Source organism: Schistocerca piceifrons, chromosome 4 (genome assembly GCF_021461385.2).
Source record: "Schistocerca piceifrons isolate TAMUIC-IGC-003096 chromosome 4, iqSchPice1.1, whole genome shotgun sequence".
Classification (NCBI taxonomy): domain Eukaryota; kingdom Metazoa; phylum Arthropoda; class Insecta; order Orthoptera; family Acrididae; genus Schistocerca; species Schistocerca piceifrons.
The window spans coordinates 171793142-171813593 of NC_060141.1; the positions used below are offsets into that span (position 1 = coordinate 171793142).

A 20452-nucleotide genomic window follows, 5' to 3' on the forward strand; every position below is an offset into this window, starting at 1 on the left:
ATGCACTTTGCAAATCAGTGTAAATTGCTTAGTGCAAAGCTGTTTCACTGTACCAGACATCTGATGATTTTGCTTCCTCATCCCTAACCTCAGTTCAGAATGGGAAGAATGACTATAGACTACTGTGCAAACTGTTATTAATGTAATGTTATATTACACTCTAAAATACCGTATGAAATTACCTTCCTTTGTCAATCCACATTTGTAATTATACCAAAAAGCTTTGAATGTGGGAAGATTTATGCTTGATGCGATAGTATTAACCATACCGAAACACGCAATAAGTAGAGGGTTAGAACTGCCATCAAATTTCTTCATGGACGTCTTAAATAACAAAGTCACCAGTTAGATTTTTCTCATCTTTAGCATGTCTAGCCTTTCATTAAGAACATTTTTCAGACTCATGATACCACTGGCAGAAATGTTCATACTGGATACACTAACACCTTTAACCGTGACACACAGAATGAGCCATAGCAACACACACACACACAAGAAACATTGGATACCTACTCCAAACATAGATCTGAGGATATTCTGTCACTTCCAGACATCGTATGAAGTGGATTTAATTGAAGTGTTATACATTTTTGTTCACCAGTAAAAGTGTGGAGGACAAATTCGTAATGACAACCAGATAGAGAATACTTGAAATTTTCAATTGTAACATTAGCATGTAAATTCAGACATTTACTTTTTTCGTTTCACGAGTTTCAGTTGGAACATTAAAAGACAGGCAGAATACCACGCACAGACATCTAATACTTATGCGGACTCCCTCAACACTCAAAAATGGGACTAAATTCTCAAAACGCTCTGTGTTGCGCCTAAAATAACATAAATGGTGCAGGACTATTGTTTAAATCAACTGATGACTTAGTTGCTGGCTTTCCAAAAAACATAATTTACGACGGATGGAATTACGTTCTGCGTAGACGGAGGAGGAGGAGGATATTAGTGTTTAACGTCCCGTCGACAACGAGGTCATTAGAGACGGAGCGCAAGCTCGGGTGAGGGAAGGATGGGGAAGGAAATCGGCCGTGCCCTTTCAAAGGAACCATCCCGGCATTTGCCTGAAGCGATTTAGGGAAATCACGGAAAACCCAAATCAGGATGGCCGGAGACGGGATTGAACCGTCCTCCTCCCGAATGCGATTCTGCGTAGACCTTAAGAGGTTTCCAGAATACAAGAACTCTGTCAAGCAGCACACATGCGGTGGACCTACTGCTAAGAATCGCACCGAAAGCTATCCGACAAAGCATGTGGTAGAAATATTTGTCGTTTACAGCATTTTGAAAAGTATAGGCAAACACGGTACTCCGAAAATGTGCATTGCAACGACATGTCAGATCTATAATTTACACCAAGTATAATGTTCTCCAGAAAAAGTACTATTATTCGTATATTTGCCATCACAAAACGGCAACGCCACTTAAGGTTCCATAGGCAACTGTAAAAATTTTTCCATGAAGGCAACGACCGTCTTGTCTCATAGGGGAATACATATATTAACAGCTATGGCAATTACTTTTGAAATGATACATACTTTACTTACTTTTTTCGCCAGTGCTCCTTATACATCTCTGGTTTTCTCATTAAAAGCAGCAGGGTATATTGCCACGTCATCATCTAAAATACTAAAATGTACCGGTGTTTCGGCTGAGTTGCAACCGCCATCCTCAGGACAAAGATGCCTATACTGTAGTTTAGTTAACTTACTAAGTGCCGGACGAGATGTGTGACTGGATTCAGGACTTTCTAGGAGACAGAACAACAGTTTGTTCGTAGCGGGATGAGAGAGAGTTTTACAGGACCGTTAGTGTTTACAGTTTATGTTAATGATTTAGTGGATAAGATCAGAAGAAACGAGAGGCTATTCACGGATGATGCTGTTTATGGGAAGGCAGAAACGCCACAATACTCATGATATGCAACGAGGCTTGTTCAGTGTGTTGTCACTCATGTTCAGTCGTCATCGCTCGTAGAGATGTCGTGGTCATGGCCAGAGTTCAGAGGCTTGCTGAAGAAAGCAAAGGCTGTGGTGGATCACAGATTCTGTCGGTGGTGCCATCTGGCCTCCCAACGACAACCCCAGTTATGTCAGAGACGTTACTCAAGAAGAGATGGGCATGTGTGCGGCTATTATGGCGGAGAAGTTGTTCCTCAGCAAGCGTCATGAGTAACAGCACCACATAAGGCGGAAATTGGTTGCCTGGATGATTAGAGAGACCAAACTACTATGTCATCAGTCTATTTTTCCTCAAGAAGATCTAGATGACTGAACATCAGAGACGGCCTAGCGCGCAGAACCCAGGGGAAGGAAACCCCAAGGTCTACTGAAGGTCCACGAAGGCTGCATAGGGACAAAAAGAAAAAATGGAGACATAGGAACAAAAGCAGTTGAGGTGCCCCAACTAGGGAGCAGTCGGAAGCCCCCTATAACAGAATGCAATGAGGGGCATACAACCGCCACCCAATGCCAATTACCAGATGTAACCCCCTCAGAAATTGCTTAAGAAAAACTGGCAACAAGACAGCACAGATAAACAGAAGACAAACAAGTCAAATAGACCATACCATACCATAGCAGGGAGGAAGACTATAAAAGAGTGGAATGAGGGCCGGGTGGACCACCAAGCCCAGACAGCTGCAGCCGGGTCTGGGCAGAGATGGCAAAACAATGTTCTACCAACCCCTCAATTGGCTGAAAAGGTTAAGTGGTCCTCCCTTAAAGAGAGTGGTGAAAGCCCCCTTGACTAATAAAACATAAAACTAAGTCACCCACTGAGGCACCATCCAACACCAGGGGTAGCAAGTCAGAGTCAGATTAAGAGTCCACCAAGGGGCGGCTAGTTTGAGAGAGTTCAGCAAAATGTGGACCACTGTCAAACAGGAACCATGACAACAGTGAGTTGGTCCTCACAATGAGATGTCCACGAATCAACCAACTATGACTGATGTGGAGCTGGCAAAACGGTAGAGCCCTTGCAGGAGGCCTGCATAAAGGACGTCCACAATTTGTAGTTTCCTTTTTCACCTGGGGTTAGTTTGTTGAAGTCAGAGTGAGCCATTCTGTATTCCAGATCCCTATAACTTGATGGCATAATACTGACTGGGGGTCTGTTTCCGGAATACCTATCTCAAGAGTCAGCTAACTGGTATGCAGTTTGGCCAGGCTATCAGTGAGTTCCTTTCCTGGGATACAAATGTGATCGGGGGTCCTGATGAAGATCACTGAGTGTCCAAATCATTCAAGAGTACACAGAGAATCCTGGATAGCCATCATCATGAGGGTAAACTGACCGAGAGCTTGAAAACTGCTCAAGCAGTCACTGCAGATAAGAAAGGACTCACTTGTGCAAGAACAGATATGCTCAAGAGCATGAGAGATGGCTGCCAACTCTGCAGTTGAAAACACTTCAGTCATCTCGGTAGGACCACAGTTCAGTACGTCCCATGTGTGTACCAGCAAAGTCTACATGACGAACAACCATCGAGGCATTGGTAGAGACTACTTCTAAACCCTGGGAAACACCAACGATGGAGAAAAATTGATGGTGGAGGGCATTAGGATGAAACCAAATCTTTTGGACTTTTAGCGGGTCAAGAAGAAGCTGTGGCCAAAGGATTCACTATGGAAATGCATGTGTGGGGCACAGAGAAGAGATGGTAGAAGAAACAACTGCAGTTCAGAGAGAAGGGACTGAAAGTGGACTGCACTGTAATCCCTGATCTGGAGATGTGCTTCCATGTTTGGAAAGAGGAGACAGTCATTCAGATGCTTAGGGGAGCTGCAAATATGTGTAACATAACTGAGAAGCTGTTGTTGGAGCCTGATCCTCAATGGAGGGACCTAGCCTCCATGTGTAAACTTTTCACAACGCTAGTTTAAAAGGCTCCTGTTGCACAGTAGTTTATCAGATCCAGAATCTGCAATGCTGAGGGCGAAGCCAAACCATTTGCCAGATTCCCTTGATCAAGACAAATTGTGTCAGGGCTTTATAAAGCTGCAGAAGAGAAGCACAGTCTGCAGCCCAGCTGTTGTTACTCAGGTAGCAAAGTGTATTCAAGGTGCAACCAGCATGTTCGCTTAGGCTGGCAAAGATGGGGAATCCATGTCAACTGAGCACTGAAGACCAGTCCTAATAAGTGGTAATTGTCCACTACGTAGAGTAGTTGGTCGTCGAGTTAATGTTCTGGTTGTGGGTGAACAATACGACATCGGCAGATGCGCATGATGTGAGTCACGGCCGCTGAAACCGGAAGCTCTGGATAAGGATTCATGTCTGTGCCTTTTGTATGGCGCCTTGCAGTCGATGTTCAGTGACACCTACACTATAGGGGCAATAGTAGTCGCAAAAGTCGTCAGCATAGAAGGAGGTTGAGACTGAGGATTCGACAGCTGCTGCTAGACCATTGAAGGATGCTAGAAAGAGAGAGAGACCCACTACAGAGCCCTGTGGGACTCCATTCTCCTGGATATGGGGAGAACTATGGGAGGCTTCAATTTGATGCTGGAAAATACGATGAGACAAGAAATTCTGGATAAAAATCGGGAACAGGTCTCAGATTCCCCACTCATGTAAGGTAGCAAGGATTTGATGTGGGCATATGATGTCATAAACCTTTTTGACATCATGTCAAAAAGATGACTAAAAGGTGTTGGCAGTGGGCAAAAGCTGTCTGAATGGAAGAATCCAGAGAAACCAAATCATCAAAATTATCAGTAGCAGAATGGCCTTGGTGAATACAATCCTGGAATAGAGCCAGAAGATGCTGAGACACAAGAAGCCAATACAGCCACCAGCACACCATGTATTCAAGCAACTGCCAGAGAACATTAGTGAGACTAATTGGGCGATAACTGTCCATCTCCCTAGGGTGCTTACCCAGTTTTGGTACTTGGGTGATGATGCTTTCTCGTCACTGTGATGGGAACTCGCCCTCACTCCACAGAGGCTCAAGCATAATGCAGAGCAAAATGTTCAGCGATGGCATCTGTGTCAGTGTATACAGCGCCGTTCAGGGTGATACCAGGTATACCTGTAGGTGTCAGGTACACATAGAGATGACTGATCTTCGCCCAAACCTGTGAACGAGAAGTTGCAGACCTGGACACGGAGTCCCTGAAAGGCAGTCAGGTGCTCCACTGACAGCATTGGAGAGCCCATCTATGATCTCAAATGGCTTTTACAATTTATGATGTCCATAAAGAATAAGGGCTTTGTGGCCAAAAAGGAATCACAATCAGTCCTCGTGCAAACCAAGTATTGGGGAGGACGAGGTATTTCTTTGGTTGCCACTTAGCCCTATGTTCCTCCCACAGCATAGCTTGGGAAGGGAACATTTTAGGGTTGTATCTCTCTGCTTTAAATCACTTTCCTTCCACAGACACTGTGGGGGCCATGTAGCCACCAGCAGGAGATAACTTTATCTACGTCATTTACTACTCAACTGCCATGGTGCCACCCACTCTGAATGGGGGCCCTCTCCAAGGGTGCCACCCAGCCTCAGCATTAGCTGCCTTGTTCAGAGACACTGTGCTTCAGTCATGATGGGTACATACTCTTTGGCATACAGGGGTGATTTCAGCACAGACGTCAACAGATGTCAACCTGTGTGGTTAGGGAGCTACCATTGTGCAGGTACTTGATGAGCCTTCCCCACCCCCACCCAAAGTGATGGCTGCTGTTTTGGGTTTATTACCTTGTTAATAGGAAAGGTACAAAGATGGAAAGGCATAAAAGTGGAACAGACACTAATTTGGCAACCTTCCCTGCACTTTAGGAGAATTTCGAAAATTGGTGACAGGTACAACCCATCAATGGGATCATGGATTTATTTAATGAAAAGTTGTAGAAAATGCCATAAGTGGAAACTCGAGTCCCAGATCATGAACAAGGTCCAAGCAGGGTGTGCACCAAGAAAACCATCCAAGGGAGAGGCAGAGAGGGAAAGGTATAATGGAAGTATAAGCTTCCAGCACAGAAAGGAAGTAATGTTGTAAAGGTTGGGACCCTGTGGTACAAGCACATACTCAGAAAATAGCTGTGAGCCACCTGGAGGTCAGCAGAAGTGTGTAAGAGCCACCAGAAAGGGGGACTCTGGAAGAACTCAGGGTGAGTCAAACTGTAGAGTTCCACCTTGCCAAGGAGAGTAACACTATGAGAAACAAGTGAATGTGGCACCTAAGCATGGCGAGAAATGCAGAGTTTGGTAGAGGAGACAGCAACAGCTCTAGTGGTGCCTTCACAATCCTAGATGAAAACGATGGTGCCACGCCAGCAGCCACTGAGATGAAGAGCTTGGCTCCCAGACCTGCAGCCCACAACCTGCTGAGCAGAAGGAGCCTAACCACCTCCGATCGTCATTCAGGTGACAGATGATTGTGGCCATTTCCTGCAACAGATCTCACAGTGGGTGAAGTCTGACTTCACTGTGAAATCACGAGGAAAGGACCTCGTGCAGGTGAAGACTACCATAGTGTGATGAATGAAGCAGCAGCATGTCAGTGGCCATTTTCCTCCCACACCACGCAACCAGAAGAGGTGATCCAGGCTGCATTTCATGGCTTCTAGCGGACGATGAAGACTGATCACCTTAAATAAGTGTTGGAATACCTCAGGTCTGGGGTGCACATAATGACATTCCTGGGCACAGGCAATGATGGACCTCTCCTGCTGGCCATCGCCATGGACTACGTTGAAAATCAGAAGTTATTCGGATACACGCCATTACCTAAGATAGCAGTCATGAAGGAGAACCTAGAATCGTGGCGAGAGGCACCACACAGAGCGAGCAGGGCAGGCGACGTCGTCTGTTCAGAGCTGCCATAGCTGGCCACATATGTAACAGCTGGAGGCACTCGAAACCACAGAAGACGGCGCAAATGCGCCAGAAGGCGCACCCTACAGCTGCAGATGGGCAGCTCGCATGAGCTGGAAGTGTGGGCCATCCGACTCACAGCAGTAGAGGCGAAACAGAAGGCGATCTCCGCCCCTACAGCATAGAAGAATATCAGGCGGAACGTCGACATCGTGAAAAAAATGGTTCAATTGGCTCTGAGCACTATGGGACTCAACTGCTGTGGTCATAAGTCCCCTAGAACTTAGAACCACTTAAACCTAACTAACCTAAGGACAGCACACACATCCATGCCCGAGGCAGGATTCGAACCTGCGACCGTAGCGGTCGTGCGGTTCCAGACTGTAGCGCCTTTAACCGCTCGGCCACCCCGGCCGGCTGACATCGTGAAAGGCGGCGACAGCGGTCACAGTGCAGCCTCCAATCTCAGTACCTCAGAGCCCCTCCACTAGCTCCACCGATGCTGCGGGAAGTGGCAACATTGTCAGTCTGGCCACCATGCTGCTGAAGACGTTTAACCACATGATTGACGTAGTCGAGCAGATGACACACCATACGGTCGCTGTGATGAAGATTTCTGCAGAAGCAGCCAGCTCAGGCCTTCAGCTCTGCACACCCATGCATGCGACCTGTGTGACTAGCCGTCCTACCAACCACCAAATTGCTACTGTGCCACCACTAGAAGAAGAAATCAACCAGAAAAGGGCGTAACTGAAGAAGCTAGACATCAGACTCAGTTAAGATTAATGTGTGGGTTGGAATTATACCAACCAGAAAAGGGTGTAACTGAAGGCACCCAAGAGAAGCTACAGCCACATCCACTCATCATGGGAGGCACAAGACCCATGTATTTTGGAACTCTACAGTACCCAGAGGCAGACGAAACTCTGGGATAATATCCACAAGACCTGCAAGAGGATAAATATTTGCTGCAGAGTTTGGCAGTTGACCGATTCCTGAGTTATGGTCATCGAGCTGGGATCCCAGCCAGGTTGGATTTAAAGTGAAGAGAGAGAGAGAGAGAGAGAGAGAGAGAGAGAGAGAGAGAGAGAGAGAGTCAACAATGAACAGTGCATTTTGTCCTTCAGTAACTGTCAGAGCATTACAGAGATGACAATTAAACTCTAGGAACAGATGTTACAAGAGAGACATTGTACATCGCAGAGCAGTAAACTTCTGAAATTTCAAGAGTCGTACAACATATTTCCTCTTGCAAACTTGTAGTGAAACGAAAATGACGAGATGGAGACATTAGAGCTCATACCTAGCGTGGTTTATCCACAATCGTCCTTCCGATGAACCATTCGTGAAGGGAAGAGTGAAGGGGGTTTGGTTGGTTGGTCTAAAAGAGGTGGGGGGGGGGGGGAGGGACAAAACTGCGAGGTCATCGGTCCCTTGTTCCCAGTAAAATAATTACACAAGGGAAAGAAGAAAAGAAAGGAGATGTACAGCACAATAACAGGAGAAAGGAAGAGCCAGAAGAACAACAGAAGGACAACCAACGCTACTGTGGACAAAACAGGAAACGAAAACCACAGAGAGAAGCAAGAAACAGGTAGAAGGGGTAAAAACAAGAGAGCAGATGATCGTGGCTGGCCGACCACGAGAATAAAAACGAAAAGCTAGCCACTCTGTGATACATTAAAACATCCAGCCTAAAAGCATCAGAGTGGAGAACTCAAAGCGACAAAGGACATGTGCTAAAACTAATATAGTATGATAAAACCCTCTGTTACGTATAAAATGTAAAACTAAATTAGCCAATGAGGCATTATCAGCAATGGCAATGAGTCCAGTAACTGAAGAGTCCTTCACAGGGCAGCCAAAGGAGGACAGCTCACCAAGATATGGGCCACTGTCATCTGGGTGCCGCACTGACACTGAGGTGGGTCATTAAGGCGCAGGAGGTAGCCATGTGTCACCCAAGTGTGGCCAGTGTGGAGCCGGCAGAGACCCACAGAATCCCTGTGAGAGGCCTGCATGGATGACTGCCACACATTTGAAGTCTCCTTAATGACATGTAGTTTGTTGTGCACGCTGAGGTTATGCCATTTTGGCTCCTAAAGCCGCAAAACCTTGTGGCGTAGTACTGACTGCAGGCCTGTTGCAGAGAAGCTGATCTCCATAAGCAGTTTCCGCATACCATGTTTGGCCAGCCTGTCAGTAAGTTCATTGCCTGGGATTCCAATGTGACTTGGAGTCCACACATACACCACTGAATGACCGGACCATTCCAGGACATACATGGATTCCTGGATGGTCGCTACCAGAGGATGACGAAGGTAGCACTAGTAGATAGTTTATAGGCTGCTCAAGGAGCCAGTACACAGAAGAAACGACTCCCCAGGACATGAACGGATGTCCTCAAGAGCACGAGATACAACCAACAGCTCGGCAGTGAAAACACTGCAGCCATCGGGCAAGGAATGCTGTTCAATACGTTCTCCATGGACATATGCGAAGCTGACTTGATCATCAGCCATCGAACCATTCGTGTAAACCACTTCATGGCCTTGGTATATGTCAAGTATAAAGAAGAAGTCGCAGTGGAGAGCTGCAGAGTTAACTGAGTCCTTATGGCCATGTGAAAGGTCCAGGCAAAGCTACAGCCTAGGTGTAAACCATGAGGGTGTATGTGAATGGGTCTCAAGTATAGGTGGTAAAAGCAAGGACTCCAGTTTGGAAAGAAGTGATTGGACACGGATGGCAATTGGAAGCCCTAACCTGGGCCGCCAAAGCAGGAGATAAACTACCATGGGTGGGAAAAGGAGACAGTGAATCGGATGTGCAAGAGAACTATCAACGTGTGCAACATAACTGGCCAGCAGTTGTGCACACCTAACCTGCAATGGAGGCACTCTGGCCTCCAACAGGACGCTGGTCACTGGACTCGTCCTAAAAGCTCCTGTCTCTGGCGAACGCCACAGTGGTGCACTGGGTCGAGTAAACGCAACCCTGAGGGCGCCGCTGAACCATAAACCAGACTCCCATAGTCAAGGCGGGATTGAACAAGGGCTCTGTACAGCTGCAGCAGCGTAGATCGGTCTGAACCCAGTCCGTGTTGCTCAGGCAGTGGAGGGCACTGAGCTGCTGAAATCACTTCCGCTTAAGCTGATGAAGATGAGGAAGCCAAGTCAATCGCGAGTCCATCGAAAGCCAGTCCTAAGAATCGACATGCCTCCACTACAGTGAGCGGACCGTCATTAGGGTAAAGTTCTGTTTCTGGATGAATGGTGCGATGCCGAAAGAAGTGCATAACACACGACTTTGCCGCCGAAAACTGGAAACCGTGGGCTAGAGCCCATGACTGCACCTTGTGGATGGCTCCCTGTAGGCGCTACTCAGCAACACCAGTACTGGCGGAGCAGTACGAAATGCAGAAGTCGTCTGCATACAGGGAAGGTGAGACAGACAGCCCTACAGCTGCAGCCAGACCATTAATGGCCACTAAAAATACAGATACACTCAATACAGAGCCCTGCAGGACACCATACTCCTGGATATGGGGGGGAACTATGGCAGGCACAGACTTGGACATGGAAAGTACAAAGCGACAGGAAGTTTTGGATAAAAATCGGGAGCGGGCTTCACCGACCCAACTCGTATAATGTGGCAAGGATATGATGTCGCCAGGTGGTGTCATACACTTTTCGTAAATCATAAAAGACGGCAACCAGGTGTTGGCGTCTGGAAAAGGCTGTTCGGATGGTAGACTCGAGGGACACAAGATTGTCAATGGTAGAGCGACCCTGGCGGAAGCCACCCTGACATGGAGCCAGTAGGTCACATGATTCCAGGACACAACCCAACCGCCGACATACCATATTTTCCAGCAGCTTACAAAGAAAGTTGGTGAGGCTGATGGGGCGATAGTTTTTCACATCAAGCTGGTTTTTACCGGGTTTGAGCACCAGAATGATGGTGCTCTCCCACCATTGCGATGGAAAGATGCCATTGCACCAGATCCGGTTGGAGATGACAAGGAGATGTCGATTGTAGTCAGATGAGGGATGTTTAATCATCTGACTGTCGATCCAATCTGGCCCAGGAGCTGTCAGGGCAATGAGAAAGGGCACTGAGGAGCTCCCACTCTGCAAATGGGGCGTTATAGGATTCACTGTGGCGTGTAGTGAACGAGAGGAATTTCCCTTCCAGCCGCCATTTGAGAGTGCAAAAGGATGGGGATGTAATTCTCCAACACAGAGGCTCGAGCATAGTGCTCAGCAAAGCGCTTGGCAGTCGCGTTTGCGTCCGTAGATAACGCGCCATTTATGTTGACACCGGGAATATCTGCTGGGAAGGTGATTTACAGCAACAAAAGGTAGAGACATATCTCTCCCAACACTCCTGCTTCCATCGTTTGATAAGTTGGCGAACACGAGCATGGAGCCATTTAAAGGCTATGAGGTGCTCCAGGAAAGGGTGCTGCTTATGCCGCTGTAGAGCTCGCCGACGCTCCTTAATCGCTTCGCGACTTCTGGCGACCACCAAGGGACTACGTTTCGCCGGGGGCACCTTAAAGAGCGAGGGATCGTGTTTTCTGCCACAGAAACGATTGTTGTCGTAACCTGCTCATCCATCACATCGATGTTCCCGTGTGGGGGAGATTCAACGGAGACAGCAGAGGTAAAGGAAATGAGCATTTGGCGTCATTGGGCAGGAGGCCCCTTGTCATGAAAGTTTCCCAGTCCACCTTGTTTAAAACCCCTCTGGACAGGCGTCTGTGGGCCTGACGCCAGTGCAGTGACAGGGAGATGGTTCAAATGGCTCTGAGCACTATGGGACTTAACAGCTATGGTCATCAGTCCCCTAGAACTTAGAACTACTTAAACCTAACTAACCTAAGGACATCACACAACACCCAGTCATCACGAGGCAGAGAAAATCCGTGACGCCGCCGGGGATCGAACCCGGGAACCCGGGCGTGGGAAGCGAGAACGCTACTGCACGACCACGAGCTGCGGACGACAGGGAGATGGGGAAGTGGTCACTGCCACTCAGGGCGTCATGTGCTTTTCAGTGGATAGATGGGAGAAGTCCTGGACTGCAAATTGATAAATAATTGGCCGAGTAACTACTAAGAGCAATACTGAAATGTGTGGCAGCCCCAGTATTTAAGACGCAGAGGTTGAACTGAGGCTGTAAAGTTTCGACATCTCTGCCTCAGGCAGTAAGCACTGCGCCACCCCACAAGGGGTTATGGGCGTTAAAATCTCACAAAAGTAGGAAAGATTTAGGGAGTTGGTCAATCAGTGCAGTTAATACATTCAGGGATACTGTACCATCTGGAGGAAGATATACGTTGCAGTTATTTCCTGCATTGTCCTTATTCTGCCAGGCACAGCTTCAACAGGGGTTTGAAGGGGCACAGGTTCACTACAGACTGAGTTTAGGACATAACCGCAAACTCCTCCTGACACTCGATTAAAGTCGCTATGGTTGCTGTACTATCCATTGTAGCCACTGAGGGCAGGGGTTTCCATTACCGGGAACCAGGTTTCCTGAAGGGCAATGCAGAAAGCAAGTGTAAAACTTAACAGTTGCCATATCTCTGCCAGGCAGTGAATAAAACCGCTACAATTCCACTGGAGAATGACGTCATCGTGAAACTGGGAAGGCATGGAATATTCATTGAGGCAGTTCATGCCTCACAGTCACCTACTGCCACAGACTTGTTGCCTGAACAGCCAATATCCATTGTGTCTGAGGGTTTGGCGAGATCTAGGTCCTCAGTGGACACTAGGATCTCCACCTCATGAGCAGACGCAGAGCTTGTAGTTAGTGGTGGTGTGGGTGCCACCCGGCCAGTGTGGCCGAGCGGTTCTAGACGCTTCAGTCTGGAACCGTGCGACCACTATGGTCGCAGGTTCGAATCCTGCCTCGGGCATGCATGTGTGTGATGTACTTAGGTTGGTTAGGTTTAAGTAGTTCTAAGTTCTGATGACCTCAGATGTTCAGTCTCTTAGTGCTCAGAGCATTTTGAACAATTTTTTGTGGATGCCACTGCAATTCCTTTTGTCTTGGGGACCTTCTTTTTGGACTTCTCTCACTGCTTCTTGGGTTTCCCTGGCTGGGAGAGCTTCACTGATTCAGTCTCTGGGACTGAGGATGATTTTAAAGCCCTACAACCAGCTGCTTTTGGGCTCTTCAGCCACTGGTGGGTGTCATCTTTCCCACTAGCAGAAACCTGAGAAGGGAGTGACCCAAGAGACCCCTTCCCAACGAGAGGAGCTGAAGAAGATTTACACTTCTCCAGCTCAGAAGTGGGGACTGATATCCCTGATGGTTGGGGGCTGTTGCTTCTGAAGTAGGTGCTGTGGGAGCAACTGGGAGGGAAATGCCCCCCACCTTCAAGGGCACAGGTGTAGTCTCCCAGTTCTGAGAGGCGACAGGAATGCGAGGAAGTGATCTGGCGACAACTATTCTCGTAGCAGTGGCGTAAGAGGTGGTAATAGCCACAGTATGTAGGTGCTCAAATTTTCTCTTTGCCTCAGTGTAGGTCAGCAGGTCCAGGGTCTTATATTCCATGATTTTCCTCCCTTTCTGTAAAATTCTGCAGTCTGGAGAGCAACATAAATGATGCTCTCTGCAATTGACTCAGATGGGAGTTGGGGCACATTGAGTAGTGTGATTTGATGGATGTCCATAACCTTGACATGTGACACTGGAAGTACAGCAGGAAGACGTATGGCTGAACTTCCAGCACTTAAAGCACCACACTGGAGGAGGGATATATGGCTTGAAGTCACAGTGGTAGACCATCACCTTAACCTTCTCAGGCAATATGTCACCCTAGAAGGCCAAGATGAAGGCACGGGTTGCAACATCATCCCATGGACTCCAATGGTCGTGCCGTACAAAATGAACACCTCAGTGCACAGCTCGTCGTCAGAATGCAAAAGAAGGTCCCTGTGGAATATGATACCCTGGAACATATTCAAGCTCTTATGGGGCGTGACGGTAACAGAAACATCCCCCAACTTGTCACAAACGAATAATGCCTGTGACTGGGCAGAGGATACTGTTTTTATCAAGACTGACACAGACCACATTTTGGACAAGCCCCCCACCTCCCCAAACTTGTCCTTCAAATGCTCCACAAAAAACTGAGGCTTCATGGATGTGGAAGATTCCCCAACAACTCTCGTACATACGAGGTACTGGGGCGCATAAGCTTCACTACCATACTTAGCCTGGCATTCCTCCCATGGTGTGGCCAAGAAGGGGAACGATTTGGGGTCATAATTCTTAGCACTGAAGGTAGACTTTTCCGGCTTAGAGACTGGCGACAGCGGACCATCAGCAAGAGATGACATACTACACTTCATGGTGTATCACTCTGATGACACCCACTCTGACCAGGGGCCATTCCCATTGGCGCCATCCAGCCTCAGCAAGGGCCACCTGGCAGGATGGCCATTGCCGGGAGTCCCGATATCCCAGGGAAATCTACTCCATGGCATATGTGGGGAGTTAACGGCGCAGGCATCAGCGAAGTGATCCCTGTGTGGTCAGGGGCTACAACGAACAGGGTACGTGATGGCCCCACTACAATGCACTGGCTACTGTGCTGGATATAAGGTGCAAAGAAGTCCATGGTCATCATCAGTGCAGAAACTGACACTTCATAGTGCATGGTGGAAAACGCACCTAGTAAGGTGTCCTCACCCAGGAGATGAATGAGCGGGACTGCAATGCGACGACGAGAAAGTGGGCTAAGGATTTCAATGCACGATGGACATGATGCACCACGTAAGGCGCCCTTCCCCAATTGGCTCACTCTTCAGGAATATTTAGAAAGATGGAGGTCAAATCCAACAGGGGACCATGACATAAAGACCTTTTAGTTTCCTCTTACGATGGGCAGGAATACCTCGGACCTATTCTAACCCCCAGACCCACAGGGGGTGTGAAGGGGGGGGGGGAGGTGGGGGATGTGGAATACCAGAAGCACCTTCTGCCACAAACCATAATGTGGCTTGCAAAGTAGAGATGCTGATTAAACCAGTGTATCTTGATCACACCTCATAAACAGGATGTTTCAAAGATACTTCTACGAACTTCGAGGACAGGTTCCTTACACCAGAAAAAAAAGTTCTGATAGACATATATCCAAAAATGTTTCGTTTTCGACTTGTCAGTGAAAGTTTACAATTTAGGTTTTTGGAGCTCATCAACACATAAATTCATAACAAATGCTTGAAATGGCCTCCTCTTGTTTCAAAACATGCATTCTTTGTTGAATGATTGACTGTTGCACCTTTCAAATACTCCCTGATGGTTTCGAATGGTCTTGCAGGCATCCATGACACATCGATGAAGAGTTTTTGCTTCTAGGTGGTCTGCTACATAGACCACTTGTTTAAGGTGTCGCCAGAGGTAATAACACAAAGGTGGACATGCTAACTATGGAAGCGGTCCTCCTAGACCTATCCATCTGTCACACTGGATACCAGACACTGCATCTCGAACACTGACGTTGAAATGTTTTGGTGATCTGTCATGCACAGACGACGTTTCTTCTTATTTGCAGGACACATCTTCTAGTGGGTCTTGGAGTGTGTTGAATAATGTTCCTATACTCAGCACCTGTGAGACATGCTAGGAGAATGTACAGTCCTGCCAAACCCTGCAGCAGTCATCTGTCCTCTTGCAGGTCTTGTGGGTATCACCTCAGAGGTTTTGTCTGATACTGGGTATTGTGGACTTCCAAAATGCGTGGATTTGTGCCTCGCATGCTGAGTGGATGTGGCTGTAGCTTTTCTTGGATGTCTTCAGTTACATCCTCTTCTGGTGTAATTCCAGCCCACACAATCTCAAACTAAGGCTAATGTCTAGCCTGCACTGTAGCATGAGAACTATGATCGGGCCAATGTGTTGGCTGTAGAAAATTTGATATTTCATATATCTGCCAAACAATGTCTCGTCCATAAAAAAACCTGAAGAGACAAACAAGAGATTGGCAGTATTTGCAACAAAACCATCGGCAAAAATTCTCCAGCTGTGGGTGATCGGCACACTTTGAAGATGACATTGATACACGAGTTGCTCGTGAAGTATCCTTCATGCTGAATTTGAATGATGTACCACATACCAAGGCCATTTGTCTTGCACTAATACCTAGCTGTTCTTCGACAGCCTGCAGAATGGGACCTTGCTGTTCAGGTTTACGAGCAACACATGATCTTCCATGGTCAATAGTCTGTGGCGTTACGGATCCTGTCTCGGTAACGTGACGACACACAGCACCAAAGTTTGGATAAATCGGCTGCCTTTCGTCTGGAAACCTCATCCGATACAACCTTGCAGCCTCATGTCCATTACCATTATAATGTCTGCCTGCTCACAAAATGAATATCCTGCCTTGTTTGAAATTAGCACTTACAGTTAACTCACTACCTGCAGTACATGTACACAATGGACACGTTGAAAACAGACAAATGTAAACAAGTCTCCCTGGCAACACACCACCACCTAGGATAGAATGAGCCAAACAGGTGCACAAATGAATGAAGCTGTTGGGTTGCACCTGGAAAGTCGCTGAACGTCAACTTTCATAAATAACTCGAAAACGAAGATGTTTCACACGGGTATTTTATAAGAACCTTTTTGGGTATCATGAATCTGCTCCCAAAATTTGTAAAAGTATTTTTGAAGGCAAAAGACTTGCGTTGCTCCTAATGGATGGTGGAAGTCCAGATAAAATTTTACAACTCGAATCTGATGTGATGTACCGCTGTTTATCACGAAGCAACAAAATTTGGCAACTTCCGGAGAGTGTTTCGATCTTTTTACTTTCAGTATGTCAATAACGAATCAAATAATTAGAATGCTTTCGAGTGTGGTTGCTCCGTTATCTGTTGTGTTGACAGATTAACCTGCAGTGTAGATTATGGTCGAGGTAAATCTGGATGTGACAGTTCGGTTGAGAGTTGCCGAAGCCATCGAATGTAAGTAAGGAACAATTTTGGCAACAGACTGATCTGTAGCACAGTACAAGGCTAAAGTTCGACATTGGCAACATTTGCTGGACACTTAATATACATCCTCTTACTTTGTGATTAGGTCTACCATTTTCAGTCTTTGGAAAGAATGCATTGTGACCACCACGCGTATCGTATTTAACAAGAACGGTAATTCCAATGTCGTTAGAAACATATTGCGTAGCGGGGCAATCTCTGACGAATATTTTGGTGGATATGACGCACACATCTCTGACATCGGCCGTGAAAAACAGAAAAGGATGATGATGATAACGGAGAGGAGGAAATTCGGTGCCAGCACATGGCCTACTCGTTATCGTCCCCACGCAACGGACGAATCACCAACAGTGTCACATATCCCTACTTCATGAAACACTGCAGAAAGGTTTCGAATTTAACCCAGGGCATCGACGCAAGGAACTGGTGATGAGGAACATTACACCACCACCTCTCCTCCCCTCACCTGCCAAGTATTGGCAGTGGAATTTCGTCCACCACCAGGATGCGAACCGGCGTATTTCTGAGTCGATAGCCACCGTATACGCGTGAGTTAGCGATATCGGCTGCGGGGCGTGGGGTGGGGGGGGGGGTGGGGGGGTATGGAGGCGTGTTAAAATATAGGTGTACGATCCTGTAACACTGTCTAGTTTTCAAGTGTAATTACATGAGTAGTGAAAAATATATATGTCCACTAATTTTAAAAGTGATCATGCATCCTATTCTGTAAACGGACTTGTTCTACATAATTTCAATGAAAACAATCTTCAAATGATTTACAGAACATGTAACTGTCGTTTTATGAGAGGTGTTTTAGCCATGGCAGCACATCTAGCCAGTGCTGTCATTCGCTCTTTATTCGGCTGAAAATTAATCATGAGCAGTTTTTAACTGAAAATAACTCTGGCTCTGATTATGTACACACGATTGTGCACTACATTTACAGCAAATAACAGATCATTGACACAAAATTATATCTTCGAATTTTTGAAGAATACCTCGAGGTAATTCTGTTTCATCACGTAAATAAAATAAAACAAAATTGGCCCAAGTGTATAATCTACATTATCTCTTCTAACTACAGTCTACTGCCCATTATTAGGAACTTGGCGCCACGTAACTATTGTCGACACGTTCTGTACATCACATTGTTTACAAAATAACGCCTAAACTTACGGGTAGCAAAATGGTTTAGTAATAATACCATATTTTCCTCCCATTTAGTGTTCTAGGGTTAAGTAATTTTCTTCTGTCGAGAGGCCTAAACTTTCGAAGTTCATAGTACGATACTACTGCCCATTTTAATGCCAACTTAAATAACTTACAGCCGGGAACTCTCAGATTTGCTTGCCGGTAATTCTAGCTACAGCAAAAATCTGGAACAATGGTTATATTTCGCTTCTTACTAAGTAAAAACAGTATTAAAAGCACTCAGTCATTTGACCAGTTTCGATGTATACAAGCCATAAGTAGACAGTGGTACAAAAATTCTTATTTCACTTTTATGACGGAGACATTCATTGTTCGTAAACGGTACTTCTCGTTTCTGTGAGAATGGCGGTTGAATAAACTGTGACGGATGTCTTCAGTAATGTATATTATGTTACTCAGAGATCAATGTGCATCTATCGGAGCTTAAATTTGTGAAATGAAATTCATCAGACGTTACCTTTGCACGTTAGATGTAATCGGAAAAATGCGTTTAAAAAAAGAATGGTGCTTATTGCAGAATAGGAGCCCCGCGTGATACGCGTTGCTTTGGTAAATTATGACGTATATTTAGCATAGCAGAAGGTGTGTACTTCACGCAGCCAACCGGTATTTATCATTTGTCCTACCTTGTCGAAGGAAGTAGGCACACCCCACAAGCCACAACGGCATCCGCAGCGCGACTGAATGGGACGCGGGCCAGCCAGCCCACAAAAGCCGGCAGACTGTCAGCTGTTCGCGCGCCTCCTGCCCCACTCTAGCCCAGGTCGGTGCGCCGTCTCTCGCCGGCTTCTGGCTGCCTTAGTCTCTGCGTTGCCAAGTGTAGCGCTCTTTGCCTGGCTCGAGTGCATTGCGCTCCGGTGCGCAGCCAAGAGCTGACGTCTGCGATAGGTAACGGCCTCTGCATTCCGAAACTCCCTCGCGATTTGGCGGCTGTGCTGCTGCTTGTTTTCAACGTGCAGGTAGATGGAATACCAGCTGGATGAGACCGATAAGATAGCCGTACTAATATTGCCATCAAAACGTATGAAACATTGATCAACTCATGCCGTTCTGTGAATCTGATAGGTGTAAACGTAACAGTTTGTGGCTACTCATTTAGCCAGTTTCTACTCTACGAGTACATCGAGTAAAAATATGGTTCAAATGGCTCTGAGCACTATGGGACTTAACAGCTGAGGTCATCAGTCCCCTAGAACTTAGAACTACTTTAAACCTAACTAACCTAAGGACATCACACACATCCATGCCCAAGGCAGGATTCGAACCTGTGACCGTAGCGGTCGCGCGGTTCCAGACTGAAGTGCCTAGAACCGCTCGGCCACTCTGGACGGCGTACATATTTTGTCTACGTAGCTTCTGTCGGAGACGATTACATGTCCACTAAATATCGATGATTCCGATATATCGGATGATTGAATATCGATTATAAATAACACATATATCGACAGATAACACATTCCTTCGTTCATCTCTAGTGATGTTTCGCGGGAAGACTCACGCGTGTTGGTGGCGGTGCTCTACACTCAATGAAAGAAATGCGAAAGTATTTCTCCACACAACAGCCAGGGAACGTTCACAGCTTGCCGGCAAATTAAAACTGTGTGCTGCACCGGGACTCCAACTTAAACCTTTGCCTTTCGCGGACAAATACTGTACCGATAGAGTTATCCAGGGAGGACTCACGACCCTCCCTCAACATTTTGTTTCCCCCAGCAACTCTAACGTACTTTCCAAAACAGGAGCAAATACGGCTTCTTTCATTCTTTGCAACAGTTTACAGGTACCGACAATAAATCGAATGAGAAACCTTAATGTTTCGATATATCGGTGCAAAACTTTAGTTTTAAAATTCAGGTTAGTTATGACTGCATGTGTTATTTAAAACTGTGAGGAGAGTGTTTTATGAATTAATACAAAAATTAAAGGAAACCGAATTAATTATGAGTTATTTTACACATAGACAGACAAATCTGAGGAAAAATTTAAAAAATCACCTAAAATAAAAATAATATAAATGAAAAATAATCCATTCCGAAACATACTTCCTAAAGAATTTATAAAAAATAATTTGGTGATGTGTAGAGCTTTTAATCTACTTCTTCGAGAAGACATAACTTTCTCAGCTTCTGAAAACAATCTTTCTTCTGGAACTGAAGTCCCTACAACAGATAAATAACTTCTAGCTATCTTATACAGACTGGAAGTAGATTGAAATATTTTTCTCTGCATTGTGAATGAGTTATTTCCTAAGCTTCCAGGGGCTTCCATGTTTCCAATATTTCTGCCAACCTTACTTTTGCGTGGGAGATTACGAAAATACATAACACAAAATAGTGAAAATTTGTATAAGAACCTCAAAGTAAAAAACTGTAGGTACCTTTCTTGTGCTGTAAAT

The 20452-nt window shown here is 46.2% G+C and overlaps 1 protein-coding gene across 2 annotated transcripts in view; it reads right to left on the reverse strand.

Moving 5' to 3' along the window:
- Nucleotides 1-18832, reverse strand: part of LOC124795174 (UDP-glycosyltransferase UGT5-like) — a 336005-nt gene extending 317173 nt beyond the window's left edge. Inside the window, exon 1 of one of the 2 annotated variants that reach the window (XM_047259072.1) lies at nucleotides 18684-18832. The gene's annotated coding sequence lies outside the window, so the exon portion shown is untranslated. The remainder of the gene's footprint in view (nucleotides 1-18683) is intronic. The other variant, XM_047259071.1, reaches the window with a different exon arrangement.
- Nucleotides 18833-20452: the final 1620 nt, after the last annotated feature.